General features: G+C 47.7%; 1 protein-coding gene and 1 pseudogene across 1 annotated transcript in view; one reads left to right on the top strand and one right to left on the bottom strand.

Moving 5' to 3' along the window:
* The window catches only part of LOC149345859 (uncharacterized), a 91127-nt gene that overhangs the window by 37398 nt on the left and 39574 nt on the right, over positions 1–14155 (top strand). The window lies entirely within an intron of this gene.
* LOC149345861 (uncharacterized) lies at positions 11331–13624 on the bottom strand (annotated as a pseudogene).

The following is a 14155-nucleotide window of genomic DNA, read 5'->3' as shown; positions in this document are numbered from 1 at the left end:
GCTTTGCCCCGCCGGTGAAGAGCGGAGCCTCGCGCCGAACAGTCCGTATGCGCTGAACTTCCGAGCCGAAGGGACCAGTCTCCCCCGCCTGCACGAGGAGCAGCAATCACGCCATCTGTGCCGTCCCTGTCGCTGCGATGCCAGCGCCCTCAATTGTTAGCTAAGGTAACTAAGCTCGGGAGAGTCCATCATGGGGAAGTCAACCACAGGGTATGAAGAGAGGCTCGTTCCCACATACTTCAGAAGAAACTATGCTCGCCTCCTGGATACGTGGGCATACAGTTTTTGAACTGGGCTTGGCATCAACACAAACATGCATCTTGAAAGGATGCACAGGACATTAAAGCATTGTTTACTGGGATGTAAGAACTATCATGTTGATTGGCTCATCTTTGCACTGATGGACATGACATATGCCTCTTTAATGAAGAGGGTAGGCCACGTGAAAGGGAAGAGAACAAGCAAGATGAGCCAGATTGAGAAGAACCATCGACCTGCCATGGCAATGACTGTGTCTGCCAAAAGGAATTAAGACGAAACATAGACCGTGCAATCCCAGTCCAGAAATGGCCTCGTATACAGGCTCTCAAAAGTGATAGGTGGTGCCTGCTGCCCTCTGAAGTGGAGTGAGTGCATGTTGTGTGTGCATGGCTATTTACGCACTTGCCAAGAGCATCGAATCTGCTTGATGGTCTGCAAACGCATACGCGGTGTGGTCATCGCTGGCACACCTGGAAGAAGAAATTAGAAGACCCTGGAAACTGCTTGATCAGTGTCATCAAATTCAAAGACAAGCAATGCTTCCCGCACCTTGGAAAGTGTTCAAACAGCAGAAGCCTAGACAAGCATGACACACTTGGACTTGGTCTTGGGAAAGACGGGAAGTGCTCAAGGAGTATGTCGAAGAAATGAAATTGCTCAAGAAGTGCACAACAAGGCCAGCAAGTTTTCGGAACCTGTACTGAAGATTTATGAAGGCACTAAGAAAGAAAGAAATACCGATCGTGTGCGGCGTCAGATCGAAAAATTGGCAAAGCTGCCACTGATACACATGGCATATCCAGAGGCTCAGAGGCAAACGTGTACAAGAGATAACTCGTTGGAGCCAACCGGATAGAGGGAAGCCAAAGTTTATGGCACAAAAGCAATACCAGTGCTACGGGATCTATCGCCACAAGACTGCAACATGTTGGTCGAACACACACCAATATTTAAAATGCAGACAATACGGTTATCTCGCAAGGATGTGTTCATCCTCTGAAAGCGGTAACAGAACCTTAACGATTGAAGCACAAAATGAGCAAGAAACAGACAACAGTGACAGGAGTACACCGCAGATTTGGTCTTCGCATGCAACGCAGTCAGTGGTATTGTCCATTCAGAAAACCTTCACACGGAAAAGTGTTGATTTAAGAATGGACACTGATACCGGATCCCCCGTCTGCATCAATGCAACCTGATAGCATTAAACTATGTGATTTATTGCAGAGACTGGACACAGGGATGACTGTGCTGCACATGAAAGCACAACGCAACGTGGCCGACACTGTTCCGCCAGCTGCCCTTCAACCTGCGTTGGCACAACTGAACAGCAACAAAGAACTTTTCACCGAGGGCGCCGGACTCGTCAAAGGTCCGCAAGCATGAATTCACCTCAAGAGCGGAGCAACAGCCAAGTTTCGCAAAGCAAGGCAAGTTCCTTTAGCGTTTAAGGAAAAAGTGTCGCAGGAATTGGATAGACAACAAGGAATCAGAAATTCCGGTCTTAAAGAACGTCTCAAGGCGCATTCGCATAGATTTTAAAGCTACACTAAATTCAGTAAAAGAGACTGAGCAATACCCACTACCAGTCATTGACAACATGTTTGCCAATTTAGCGAAGGGGGAGCTGTTTGGCACTTTAGGCCTTCAGAACACCCATAACCAAGCCATGCTGAACGAGGATTCCAAAAACTGACAGTCATTAACGTGCAAAAGCGACCCGTATGCTATAGTCAGATACCACACTGTAATGGGTCTTGTGAAGAATTCATCTTATTTTTTTCGCTTGGCCTTGAAACTCAGATTGCCAACATTCTGAAAGCAACAACCACCAGAAAAGTAGAGCATTACAGATATTACAGATAGCATTGTGTAGAAAACTGCCGATGGAACAAGATGGCATAAGCATGACTTTCAACACAGATGGTGTGCCTCTCTTTGAAAGTAGTAGTTTCAGAATTTGGCTGCTCCTTACGCAAATTAATGAACTGCCATTCAAAGACAGAATCAAAAAACTACGCCTAGCCAGATTGTGGTTTGGCCCGAGGAAGCCCATGTGAACACATTTTTGCTCCCGTTTGTTGAAACACTCAACAGACTTTCTACAACAGGTGCTGTGTGAGAAGGCCGTCAAGGGCAGCAAATAACGACATCGAAACTCTGGGCAGTGCATGCTTTGTAATAATAGAGAGCCATCTGCAAATGAGGATAGCTACAGCACTACTATTTTACGGGAAAACAGAAAATCTGAGCCAGTAATGGACCCATTCAAGGTCGTCCTTGTAGTGATCGCAGCTCTGGCCACGAGGGCCGGAGCAAGCGACAACTGAGAACTGTCAACAAAGCCGACAACTTCACGACAGCTGAAGACCTGGTGCCATTTGTCTTGAAAAAAAAAAGAAAGGGTTCCCTCTATCGCACCTGCTGGCCACATGACAGGGCGCTGGAAGACTGAGCCCTGCGCGACTGCAGCGGACTCTCCCACGGACTTCCAAGGAGTACCGGGATGCGCTGCAGGGTTCAGTCATCATATTTTGACATCGGCAATCGTCTCCAAAGGGGACGCTGACACGACACACCCTACTGCATAGCCTCGCTGCATCGATGAGAAACACGTGCGACCAGCTGCACATCATGGGAGCGTCACTCGTGGAGATTCCTGTGTCTGCACGACAAAAATGGCACCCTCCTCACAAGCTCAACACGTGACAGGGGTGTGTTCCCTGAGGAGAGAGTGCATGATGATCTGCCAAAGTGAACTTGGACACGCCTTCCTCGGCAAACACGGCCTCCATCTTGAAATTTTAGGGAAGAAAACCCCATAAAACTCGGCACAGAAGACAGTCAGGAGGCCCACCACATCCAGTGGCTTCCTCCCAATGAGTCTCTTCAACTGAGGAGCACTCTCAGTTGCTGTACGTGTACATAATGTAAATAGTTGTAAGAAGTTTTCCTTGCCGTCCTTGTAACCCAGACTCCGTTCATCTTCATCCCATCACCGGTCCGGCCATGCTACCCGAGTTGCAACAATTGGTTGGCAGCGGTGAGGTCGTCTGTGTGGGGTCCTGGCTCCGGTTTTGGCAAGTGCATCGCCTTCTCTCCTTGCGTATTACCAGAATTAGCATTTGTGCTGCTCTTCCTGGTGGTGTACGTTGGTTGTAGTAGCCTGTTCGGATTTGAACCTTGCTTTGCACCAACATCCTTGAGAGACTAGCGATCACATTACTAGCGAGCACTTAAAGGGGCCCTGCAATGCTTTTTCGATATGCTTTAGATGAATTCTTCATGCCCCGCAGATACCAAAACAAAAAGAATTACTGGAATCGATGCACTAGAACGGGAGTTATTAAGGAATGAATTTTAAAAATATAAGCAAACAAAAAATTGCCGTTCACTCAATTTTCCCTGTCTTCGCTTTACTGTTTCACTCGCACAATGACGACACACAGCGGGACCAATCGAAACAGCCTACACGAGTACGTCACTACAACGCCGTGGAAGATACACAGCGGGACCAATCGAAACAGCCTACACGAGTACGTCACTACAACGCCGTGGAAGATAGCTTCTCATGGTTTCCTGGTCGCTGCAACACGTTTTCGCTGATGTTGACGGCATCGTTTCCATGGTTACAAGCACATGGGCGCTCGACTTTTGTCGACAAACAACAGCAACACGGAACAAGTTGTGACGCGCCGAAGAATGGTCCTTTCTCGATTTGTCAGAGTTGGAGCGTGCAATACTGAGACGGAGCAAAGGTTTGCGCCTTACGAGGATGCACCCAGAAACAACCTAGACTACTCTAGCCCACCTTCGAGCCCTCCGTGTAACAGCGGCGATCGTCCGACCACGTTGCCACCGCCGCCGCCCGGGGATCCTTCGCAAGCTGACGATGTTCACTAATAAAAGTGAAACTGCTGCTTTTGCATTCTTCCTTTGCCACGAAATGAACGCTTGGTGAATACATAATCGCTTTATTATATCGATTTCATATCGGACCACAGTACAGACGGATGGAATTAGCGCTTGAAACGGTGCTGTATGCCTTGCTGGACATGCCAGTTCCCGCACCCAGAAATGTACCGATGGAACCATTGCACCTATATGAAGTTTGTTCTTAAATCTGAACATTAACATGAGTGGAGGAATATTGCATACAGGTGTCTGTGCGGACACTGTCGACCCATGCCAACGGTAACGGAGCGGCTCTGCTGTCGGGACCTTTGTGCAGTGCGTAGCCCGGATGAATGACTGCATCTGTGAAGACGATAATTTTTTTCTCCTCTGCTTGGATGCTGAGGCATTGTGTGTTGCATACGCTGACCTCACTGAGAGGGAACAAGAGCCAGATATGGAAATCCACGTTATCTGTCCTATTGACACTAGTGGTGCTTCACGAGTTGCGTTCAGCATATTTCGAATTTTTTAGTTCATAATGACGCCTCGTAACGGTGAAAGTATGCCGTTATCTCATTCGCTAAAAACGAGTCTCGCGGTGCGCACCACAAGCAGACATGTTTTGCTGTATACCTTTCCAATACCTAGTTGTTGCTAGGACAAACATCATTTTCCCTTAGCTAGCTTTTTGGAGCGCGCATCAAGCTGTATAGTTAAAGAAAGTTTTGGCAATTTCTGCAACTTCCTGGGACAACAACGAATGCATGGTGCATTAGTTTTATTGCTTCCACTAATGCAGTTATTTATATATGTGCAAAGAGTAATATCAATATTTAATGATGAATTTCATAGTCTAGAACATTCCAACATTTTAACAGGCTCTGCAGAATTCAGAGAATTTACGGTGGCACATTTGTGAATAGATTGCATGCTGGCCGTTTTATTAAAACTCTATGCAATGGAATTGAGGAAATCCAGAGATCACTATGTGGCCCATGTCTTTTCGTTCCAGGCAATATTGTTATATGGCCTACCGCCAATTTATAAGGTGGATGGGGGGGTGGCTAGGGATTAGCCAATGAAAAGTGATCCCCTCTGAAACATAAACAGGATTTATATACCCTGAACTGTAGGTTCTGAATCTGGAAACACACACAGTTGCAATAAATGCACAGTAAGCAGTGGTCAAGCTTTAGTCACTGTGCAAAACGGTCATCTGGATTACAGTGCATGGTAGAGTGAGACAAGAAGTAATCAGTATGCTAGGCACAGGCAGAACATAATGAATATAAGTATAGGGAGCTCCAACGTGAAGGAAACAAAGTTTACCAGTCAATTATTTCAGCAAACTTTTTCCAGCTTTGAGCTTTTGTGGTGAAATGACAAAACATTTGGCTTTTGTTCAAAATCTCTGTTGTAATAAGGGAGTAATTACTCATTGACATCCACCCAAGTGCAGCCATGCGGCTACAAAGGAAAGCTCTACAGCTTTCTCAGAAAGTTCGAAGTTAAAGAAAAATTTGCTCTGGTAATTGGTAGAGCGACTGCTCCGGTGTAGCAGTGGTCCCGGGTTCGAACCCCAGACCAGGACGAATTTTTCTTTAACTGCGAAGTTCCTGAGAAAGCCGTGTAGCTTTCCTTTGTATCCGTATGGCTGCGCTCGGGTGGATGCCAATGAGTAATTACTCCCTTATTACAAATCTACTCCACCTTGGGGGATTCCCCTAAACATTTTACCAAAATCCCTGTTGCAAGGTGGGATTATGCTAATGGCTGTACTGTCAGGCCAGAGTGGCCCAAGTAAGGAGAGCCAAGAGAAACTTATAGACTAAATGGACGCGAGCTAGTATGGCGATGACGACAGGAGAGATAGCCAGGCAACCGGAGCTCTGGCAAGTCTCCTCTGCTCTCGGGGTGGTTCTCTGTTCCTGCTGCTCCAAGATGCTGCCCTCATCCGAAACGCACAGTGGCACCATGGTCAGTGCGACCACAAAATTTTTGCGATTATTATCCTAACTATTACTTCAGGACTCGGTGAGAAATGCCTGCGTGACATGACATTGCGAGGCGTTAGTTATATCTGGCAAACATTTATTTTTTTTCCCGGATAGGCAGCTATGACAGTGGACCATCGGGTGACTATTCTCCCATCTGAGAACTTACCTAAGCAAGAACGATATTCGTAATTCCAGCGTGATTCCTTGCTTATTTTCTTTGCACTGTGGCAAAAAACACGTCACATATTTCAATTTCTGCCCTAAACATTGTCTATAGCAGAGGAAGGTTGCTGGCGGTATTGAATAAATAAATAAAAAAATAATAAAACAGGCACACAACTCCGTCTCTGTAAAGCCCCTCAAACTTCATAAAGTAATGCCGACCCTTGAAGAATGTCGCACCTCAATCCCCCTTCCACTTTGCCTTCTCCCAGACACGGCCGGGCACACTCCAGTGCGTCCCCATTGGGCGATCAGCGCGTCACGTGGGGTAAACTGGTCAGCGCGCGCTTTTTCCTTTCTTGCATTTTGCTGCTCCCAAAAAGCCCGCCAAAACTTGCGACCTCAACGCTCTCTAAAATGTTGCAAAAAGAAGCTGCAACTACGACTAACATACACGCCTTTCTAGGGTTGGCTGGCTATTATCAGCACTATATTCTAGGCTACTCGGAGATGGCAAGTCCGCTCACGGACAACTTGAGGAAGACAGAGCCGATTAAGGTGGACTGGAACAAGAAGGAACAAGCTTTTCTCGCGTTAAAGAGAGCGCTGACCAGCCGGCCCATACTGAAGGCTCCACCCTACGACCGCACCTTCATTATTCAGTGCGACAAGAGTGAACGGGGTATGGGGGTGGTTCTGAGCCAGCACGCTGAGAACGGAGAGGAACACCCCTTGCTGTTTGCGAGAAGGAAACTCACGACCCGTGAAGAAGCGTACAGCGCCTCGGAGAAGGAATGCGCATGTTTAGTGTGGGCTACCCAAACACTGCAGTGCTACTTGGCAGACTCACGATTCATGATTGAGACCGATTACTGTTTACTGACATGGCTCCGCAACATGTCTCCAAAAAATGGACATTTGCTGCGCCGGAGTCTCGCCCTACAGGAGCATAATTTTGAAGTGTGCGATCGAATGGAAAAGGAAAGTGGGAATGCTGATGGTCTCAGCAGGGGTTTTGTCCACTAGATAGCGTGAATATTTGGGACACTCTCTAGGCGTAACTCTCTCGAGGCAGTTAATTCTCTGTGAACAAACTTTTTTTAATGACAGCATTTGAGCGTTTCAGGTTTTGTAATGTATAGTTGCAGTATGTGGGTTATGTATGTTGTGCTATGTATAGTTTAGCGTTTGAGATTATATAATCTATAGCAGTTGTACTCTACTAAGCTCGCTCCTCATCTATCGGCCGTCTGTCTGTGGATCGCAATGGCACCTGTAGTTTCTTCCAACCTCAAACCTGATTCAAAATCGAAAGATTGCCACGCCCTCTCAAGCTGAGCTGAGCAGTAGGGCAGCACTTGGTTTTCCAGTTCTCCTGCCACAAGCCACACCAGACAAGGACAGTGTTAAGACGAGATGAGACGGTCCCTCTGTATAAGCGCCACAACTAGCATCCACAGCGCCGAGGCTCTGAGGCACTCCGAGAGCGCCCCCGTTGTTGGGTTACCAGTCCAGAGACCTCGCGCTTGGATGCAGCACAGGCCTTAACCAGAGGCAAGGAAACCATGAATGAATGGAACTAGCGTTAATTATTTGTGCATTTCAGTCGAGAGCCACTGGTTAGCAATGCAATCTGCTTACTTTTCATACACCCCCCTTCAGAGTGTGGCTTCTGATGTGCAGTTGCACGTCCTAGGATGAGGAGTTTTTATAGCAATAGTACAACCTCTTTGGGTGATGGCTATGGAGCTGGAAATGACTGCAGTGCGGCAAACTTGCAGAAGTGACCGTCTGTCAGAACAGACAGTTTGAATACATTTAAATGTTTGAAATTGCTCAAGGAAAGTCAGCGGCACTGCATTTTTCTTAATTCCAAGCATCGTGACTGAGTTTGGTGGCTGCCATCCTGCAACATCTCCGTTCTGGCAAACCTGCGAGAAGGCGACCACTCTGTTCTCAAATTTCAGAAGACACTGCCCTATATTTGTAATGAACAAACATGTTTGCAGAAATGTATGTTGAATGTGATTAAGATGATTCTCTGCACAAGATGGAGTTCTGATGATTTGGTTAGTGCCAGATATAGTGGAAGCCGCCACGCTGGCTCAGTGGTTCTTGACTCCTGACACGAAAGACATGGTCCGAGCCAGGCTTTGGCGGTTGCATTTCGTTAGAGGTGAAATGTTAAAGGCCCGCGCACCGTGCGATGTCAGTGCACTTAAAGAGCCCCACGTGGTTGAAATTATCCGGAGCCATCTGCTACTGCATCCCGCATAGCTGGAGTCAGTTTGGGACGCTGAAACCCCATGAACCGAACCATAACTAAACAGTTTTTCGGAACAAAAATAGCTGTCCACTCAAAGAGAATAGCTGTCCACTCAGAACCGCTACCTTCTTTTAGTGCATTAAAATGTCAAACAAAAAGCTACACTAGCATAGCCCAGTGTGGCTCACACGTTTCAGTAGCTTATAGCGCAATTACAAACAAAATGCTTAAAGCACATGCACATTTATACTCAGTGCATACGTGACAATTTTTTTCTTATTTGCAATTGGTGCAGAATAAGCAATCCAGTGAAGACTTCGGGGATACTGAAAAAACTGCACAGAAACACGAGGACAAAGCAGGCATAAGAGCCTGCATATCAATAAACTAGCCGTACTTTTTGTTCTTCTGGGACTTGATGAGCTTAATGCGTCTGCTCACTGCATAGATAGAGTGGCAAGCTTTACCTGGGTCAACAGACAACAAAAGATAGATGGCCTCGATGTCATCTTACCACCTTAACTAGGTGGGCCTAGATAACAGAAAAACCACTATTAAGGGAGATAAGGCCGTGCACTTTCAGTGACCATAGGGCCATTGACGGCAGTCAGAAGAGCAGAACATTGGACCCTTTCTGGCATGAAAGATGGGCCATCCCTGAAAAATGTAGCAATTTGCCCAAATGACAATGAAGTACCGATTTTGGCACCAATTTTTGGCACAAAAATGCCTTAAAAAGAGCACAACTGTTCCTTCGGAACAGCTGCCCTTCTTTCGGTCGCCAACCGTTACGCATCTCAGGCACAGTGCTGCTCATCGTAGCTGCAGCGGATGCTTCTTTCGTGGGGCTAGATGGCGGACCAGCAAGCTGACAACGGCACTCCTGAGGAGCGACGAATGGTTATCAGCCGGCACGGATGCCTGGTGCAGCTGCCGGGTGGCGTGCACCTGCTCCTGTGGCACGGCTGGAGCTGCAGCCTTCCGGGCAGCAGCTGCGCACCGCTGCGGTGGGCGAGCGCTCCGTGCTGCTGGCCACGGAGTCGAGGGTGTTCTGCGTGCCCGCCGGATGGAGCGTCAACTTGCAGGCCAACGAGACGGTCGAGGGCGTTGCGGTGGGCGCCGAATGGGCGGCCGTGCTGACCTCCAGCCAGATGCTGCACCTCTTCAGCGAGGGCGGCGCCCAGCAGGCAGTGCTGTGCGCACCCGGGGCTCCGGCAGCGTTGACAGGCGCGGCTGGCCAGCTGGCACTCTTCTTTCGTGCTGCAGCAGAGCGCTCACAGGAGACGCTGAGTGCCAAAGCATTCCGTGTCCAGTCTGGTGGTGCCACTGTTCGAGCGATCCTGACTACACCCGTGCCCCTACGTCGCCATCGCCGCTTCCAGTGCTCTGGGTTCACCAACAATGGCAACCTGCCCTATGCGGACTAAGCCGCAGCTGTGTTCATGCTAAGTAGCGGACCCTACTGGGTACAGGTGGCCGCTAGTGATAGATGGTGCCTGCTGCCCTCTGAAGTGCAGCGAGTGCATGTTGTGTGTGCATGGTTATTCATGCACTTGCGAAGCTCTGCGGGATGCAAAGAATATGCGACAGTCTGCAGACACACTATCATTGTGTGGTCATCGCTAGCAGACCTGAAAGAAGAAATCAGAAGATCATGGAAACTACTCGAGCAGTGTCATCAAACTGAATGACAAGCGAGGCTTTCCACATCTTGGAAAGAGTTCAAACAGCAGAAGCCTCTACAAGCATGACAAACTCGGACTTGGCCTTGGGGAAGACGGGAAGTGCTCAAGGAGTATGTCGCAGAAATGAAATTGCTCAAGAACTGCACAACAAGGCCAGGAAGTTTTTGGAACCTGTACTGAAGATTTATGAAGGCACTAAGAAGCAAAAAATGCCCCACATATCAAGGGAGCCAGAAAACGTATCACCGGGCTTAGCATTTGTGCTGCTCTTCCTGCTGGTGTACGTTGGTTGTAGTAGCCTGTTCGGATTTGAACCTTGCTTTGCACCAACATCCTTGAGAGACTAGCGATCACATTACTAGCGAGCACTTGAAGAGACCCAGCAACGCTTTTTTGATATGCTTTAGATGAATCCCTCATGCCACGCAGATACCAAATCAAAAAGAATTACTGGAATCGATGCACTAAAACGGGAGTTATTAAGGAATGAATTTTCAAAATATAAGCAAACAAAAAATTGCCCTTAACTCGTTTTCCCTGTCTTCGCTTTACTGTTTCACTCGCACAATGACGACACACAGCGGGACCAATCGAAACAGCCTACACGAGTATGTCAATACAACGCCGTGGAAGATAGCATCCCATGGTTTCCTGGTCGCTGCAACACATTTTCGCTGATGATGACGGCCTCGTTTCCACGGTTACAAGCATGTGGGTGCTCGACTCGCGTAAACAAACAACAGCAACACGGAAGAAGTTGTGAAGCGCCGAAGAATGACCTTCTCCAATTTTTCAGAGATGCAGCGTGCAATATTGAGACGGAGCGAAAGTCTCAGCCTTACTCCTTACGAGGATACACCCAGAAACAACCGAGACCGCTGCAGCCCACCTTTGAGGCCTCCGTGTGACAGCGGCGATCGTCCAACCACGTTGCTGCCACCGCCCGGGGTTCCTTCGCAAGACGATGATTTGAAACGATCTGCTGCTTATGCCTCCTTCCTTTGCAATGAAATGAACGCTTGGTGAATATGTAATAGGTTTATCATTTCGATTCCGTATCCAGGGTTCGTACAAGCTATACAGAAAAAAATTCAAGGATATTCAAGGACTTTCAAGGCCCTTCTAGGAGGTTTTCAAGGACTTGCTACGAAGCTGTATTTCGTAGTTTCGAAACACAAAAGTATTTTCAAAAAATAAATATCTTTATTGCACTCAATGTAAAATAACATATCTGTCAAGACACACCAAGGAAAGTTCAAGAGACCTCCTGAAGCTTTGTCTCAATCTCTTTGTTCAGGTTTAACAATTGCTCAGCCTTAGCCTTTGCTGCTTTTCTCATAGAATTTGATTTGATTATGTAAGTGAGGTCATTGGCTGCTACCGCCTTTTCAGCATAGTCGTCTGCTGATGCAGTCAGATCGCTAATAGGTGCTTCCAGTATCTTCCTTTTTTTATTGAGGCTGTCAAGCTGGTCCTCAGCACAGCACTTTTTTGACTGCTTGACACGTTCTTGTTCCAGCCTTTTCTGGGCTTCCAAGTAAGCACTATAATGATGCCTTGCAGCTGATACCGCCTTCCTCAAATCTTTTGTGATGACAATGTTAAAGATACCACCTGCTTTTTCCACTGCATCGCACACAATTCGTTGCGAGATGTAAGAGAGGCCTTTCAAGTTCTCTACAGAGATCTGTCGGTTTATGCTAAAGCCTCTCTCAACAGTTGCCTGACCATGGCTTAGCACAAGCGAAGATTTTACAACTTTCCACAGCTCTGCATAAGAAGCATTGAACTGCAGAAGTTCACTAAAAAAGGTGTCCAGACTGGTGGCTTTCTCGAAAAGTCGCAGTTGATGTTTTTCTTGCAACAGCTCCGTGTACTCTGCAAGTACAGAGTCTCGATGCTGATCTGTCAGCCTCCCTGCCGCAATGAGTGCTTCCAACTCTTTCTTGAGGCCTGCCAGGCACTCATTAGGACTGCAGCACATTTGTCGAGGGTCAAGCGAGGAAAGGCCTCTAACCACTGGGAACCTCAAGGGGCTCTTCTCAAGGACCTTCTTCGTCACTGCGACTAGGAACTGCTTACACTCCATCTTGAACTGAAATATATCCTTTGCACTTGCATTGCTCTTCTTCAGGATTTGTTCGACTGTGTGACCAACATCCACTTTTTCCAATGGTGTATGATTCTTTGGGTCCTCTATATCAATTTGCAGCATGCCAGTGATCCCCGTTGCTGAAGACAATGTAGAACACTTGATAATGAATTAACTTTCTGACTATCGTCTCCAAGTCTCTTGCCAGAAGAAATAACATCGGTTTGTCAGTTTGGAATTCCATTAGGAATGGCTTCAGTGTGGCAGCAACACTAAGAGCAAAATTCAGCTTTGCCACTACTAATGTGTCCTGAATGAATTCAACAATGTTCTGAAAAGACACACACTTTGGCAGACTCACTTGCTTCTTCCTTGCGGATTCCACAAACTTCTTCACATCACTCCAGAGTTCCAGAGCTCTTTCGATGACAGCCACATTCTCAACCCATCGATGGGCAACATATTTCAGAGGAAATACTGCCTTCCCAGTGAGTGCTGAAAAATCATGCCTCCTTGCAGGGGCATCCTCAAACAGTGCACTCAGACTGGACAAAAGGGTGTCGAGTCCCCACTTGCTCGCTATGACGCCTGCCTTGTAAGCATTGTGCACAGTGCGGAGGCTGCAAGTACCCAAGTCAAGACAGTGGACTTGAAAGTTCTCCTGCAGGTGAGATTGCAGCATCTTGAAGAACTTCAGGTTCACGTTGGGTCCGTCCATTGAGATTTGAAGAATCTTCGCCAGTGGCAACGGTTCTAGTGCACTCAAAAGTTGGTCTTTAATATCCTCAGCCGTTGCGTGCCCCATGAAAACAGATGTGTAGTACTTCGTTACCACCTTTCTGGACGCGTCCCAAAATCTTATGTGCACATCCATTTGCTTCTCTTGAAGGCATTCGTTAGCAGACTCATCAAAAAGTACGACATAGTTCTCGCACCGCTCTATATCTCGTTGCAGCGATGACAGAAAAAAAGGTCTGAGGCCGTGGCAGGTTATGTAAGCACATTTCTTCTCGCCACATGAGAAGCCTTTAGCGATCTCGCTATCAGGAAACATGCGTTTAAACAACTCGCCTATTTCCGATGACGATCTGTAGGAACAGTGGGATGTGACTAACTTCAGCGTCCATAAAATCCGCATCTGTCACCAGCTCGTTTACCTTGCACGCGATATTGACGTCAGACGACTGCGATGGAGTATCTACGGGTCGCGCGCTCGCGCTAGCGGAAAAATACTCGCGCACCGAACCTGCCGCTGCTCTCTTCATACAGGCGCTGTGCTTTGCACTCTTCATGTGGCTTTTCAGTGCGGACTCGCCCATAGTAACCAGGTCGAAGCACTTCCCGCAAGGCTTGCATTTTGCTCGATGTGGATTCGTAGCATCTGGTGCCACCCAATCCTTGTAGGCGCTGTTACTGAGCCACGCGCTCTGAAATTTGCACTTTCCGGGCATTTCTGCGGATCGCGGGATTGCTGCAGTCACACGCAGAGAACTGTCTGAACGCACGGCTGCACAGAGTAAACATCGGCGTACGCACGTGCAACGCAAAACCACGAGACGCCGTACCAACGGCCGGTGATGTCGATGGCGATACGGCCGTTCACTTTTGAACGGGCGATCACGCCACCTCAATGTGGCCAGCTGTCTAACGGGCTCCACCAAACTTGTTAAAATTTCAAGAAATTTCGTGTAACGGTCAGTAGAAAACTATGCGCTGAGAAAATAATCATTTTCCCACTTTATGCACGGGTTTCGCACCGTTTTTTCTTTGTGTATATCGCGATTTCCATCTCGCA

This window comes from Amblyomma mixtum, chromosome 4 (assembly GCF_055824585.1).
Source record: "Amblyomma mixtum isolate Tamu chromosome 4, ASM5582458v1, whole genome shotgun sequence".
NCBI lineage: Eukaryota > Metazoa > Arthropoda > Arachnida > Ixodida > Ixodidae > Amblyomma > Amblyomma mixtum.
The sequence above is the reverse complement of the archived record's forward strand: the minus strand, read 5'-3'. Positions and strand labels throughout refer to the sequence as shown.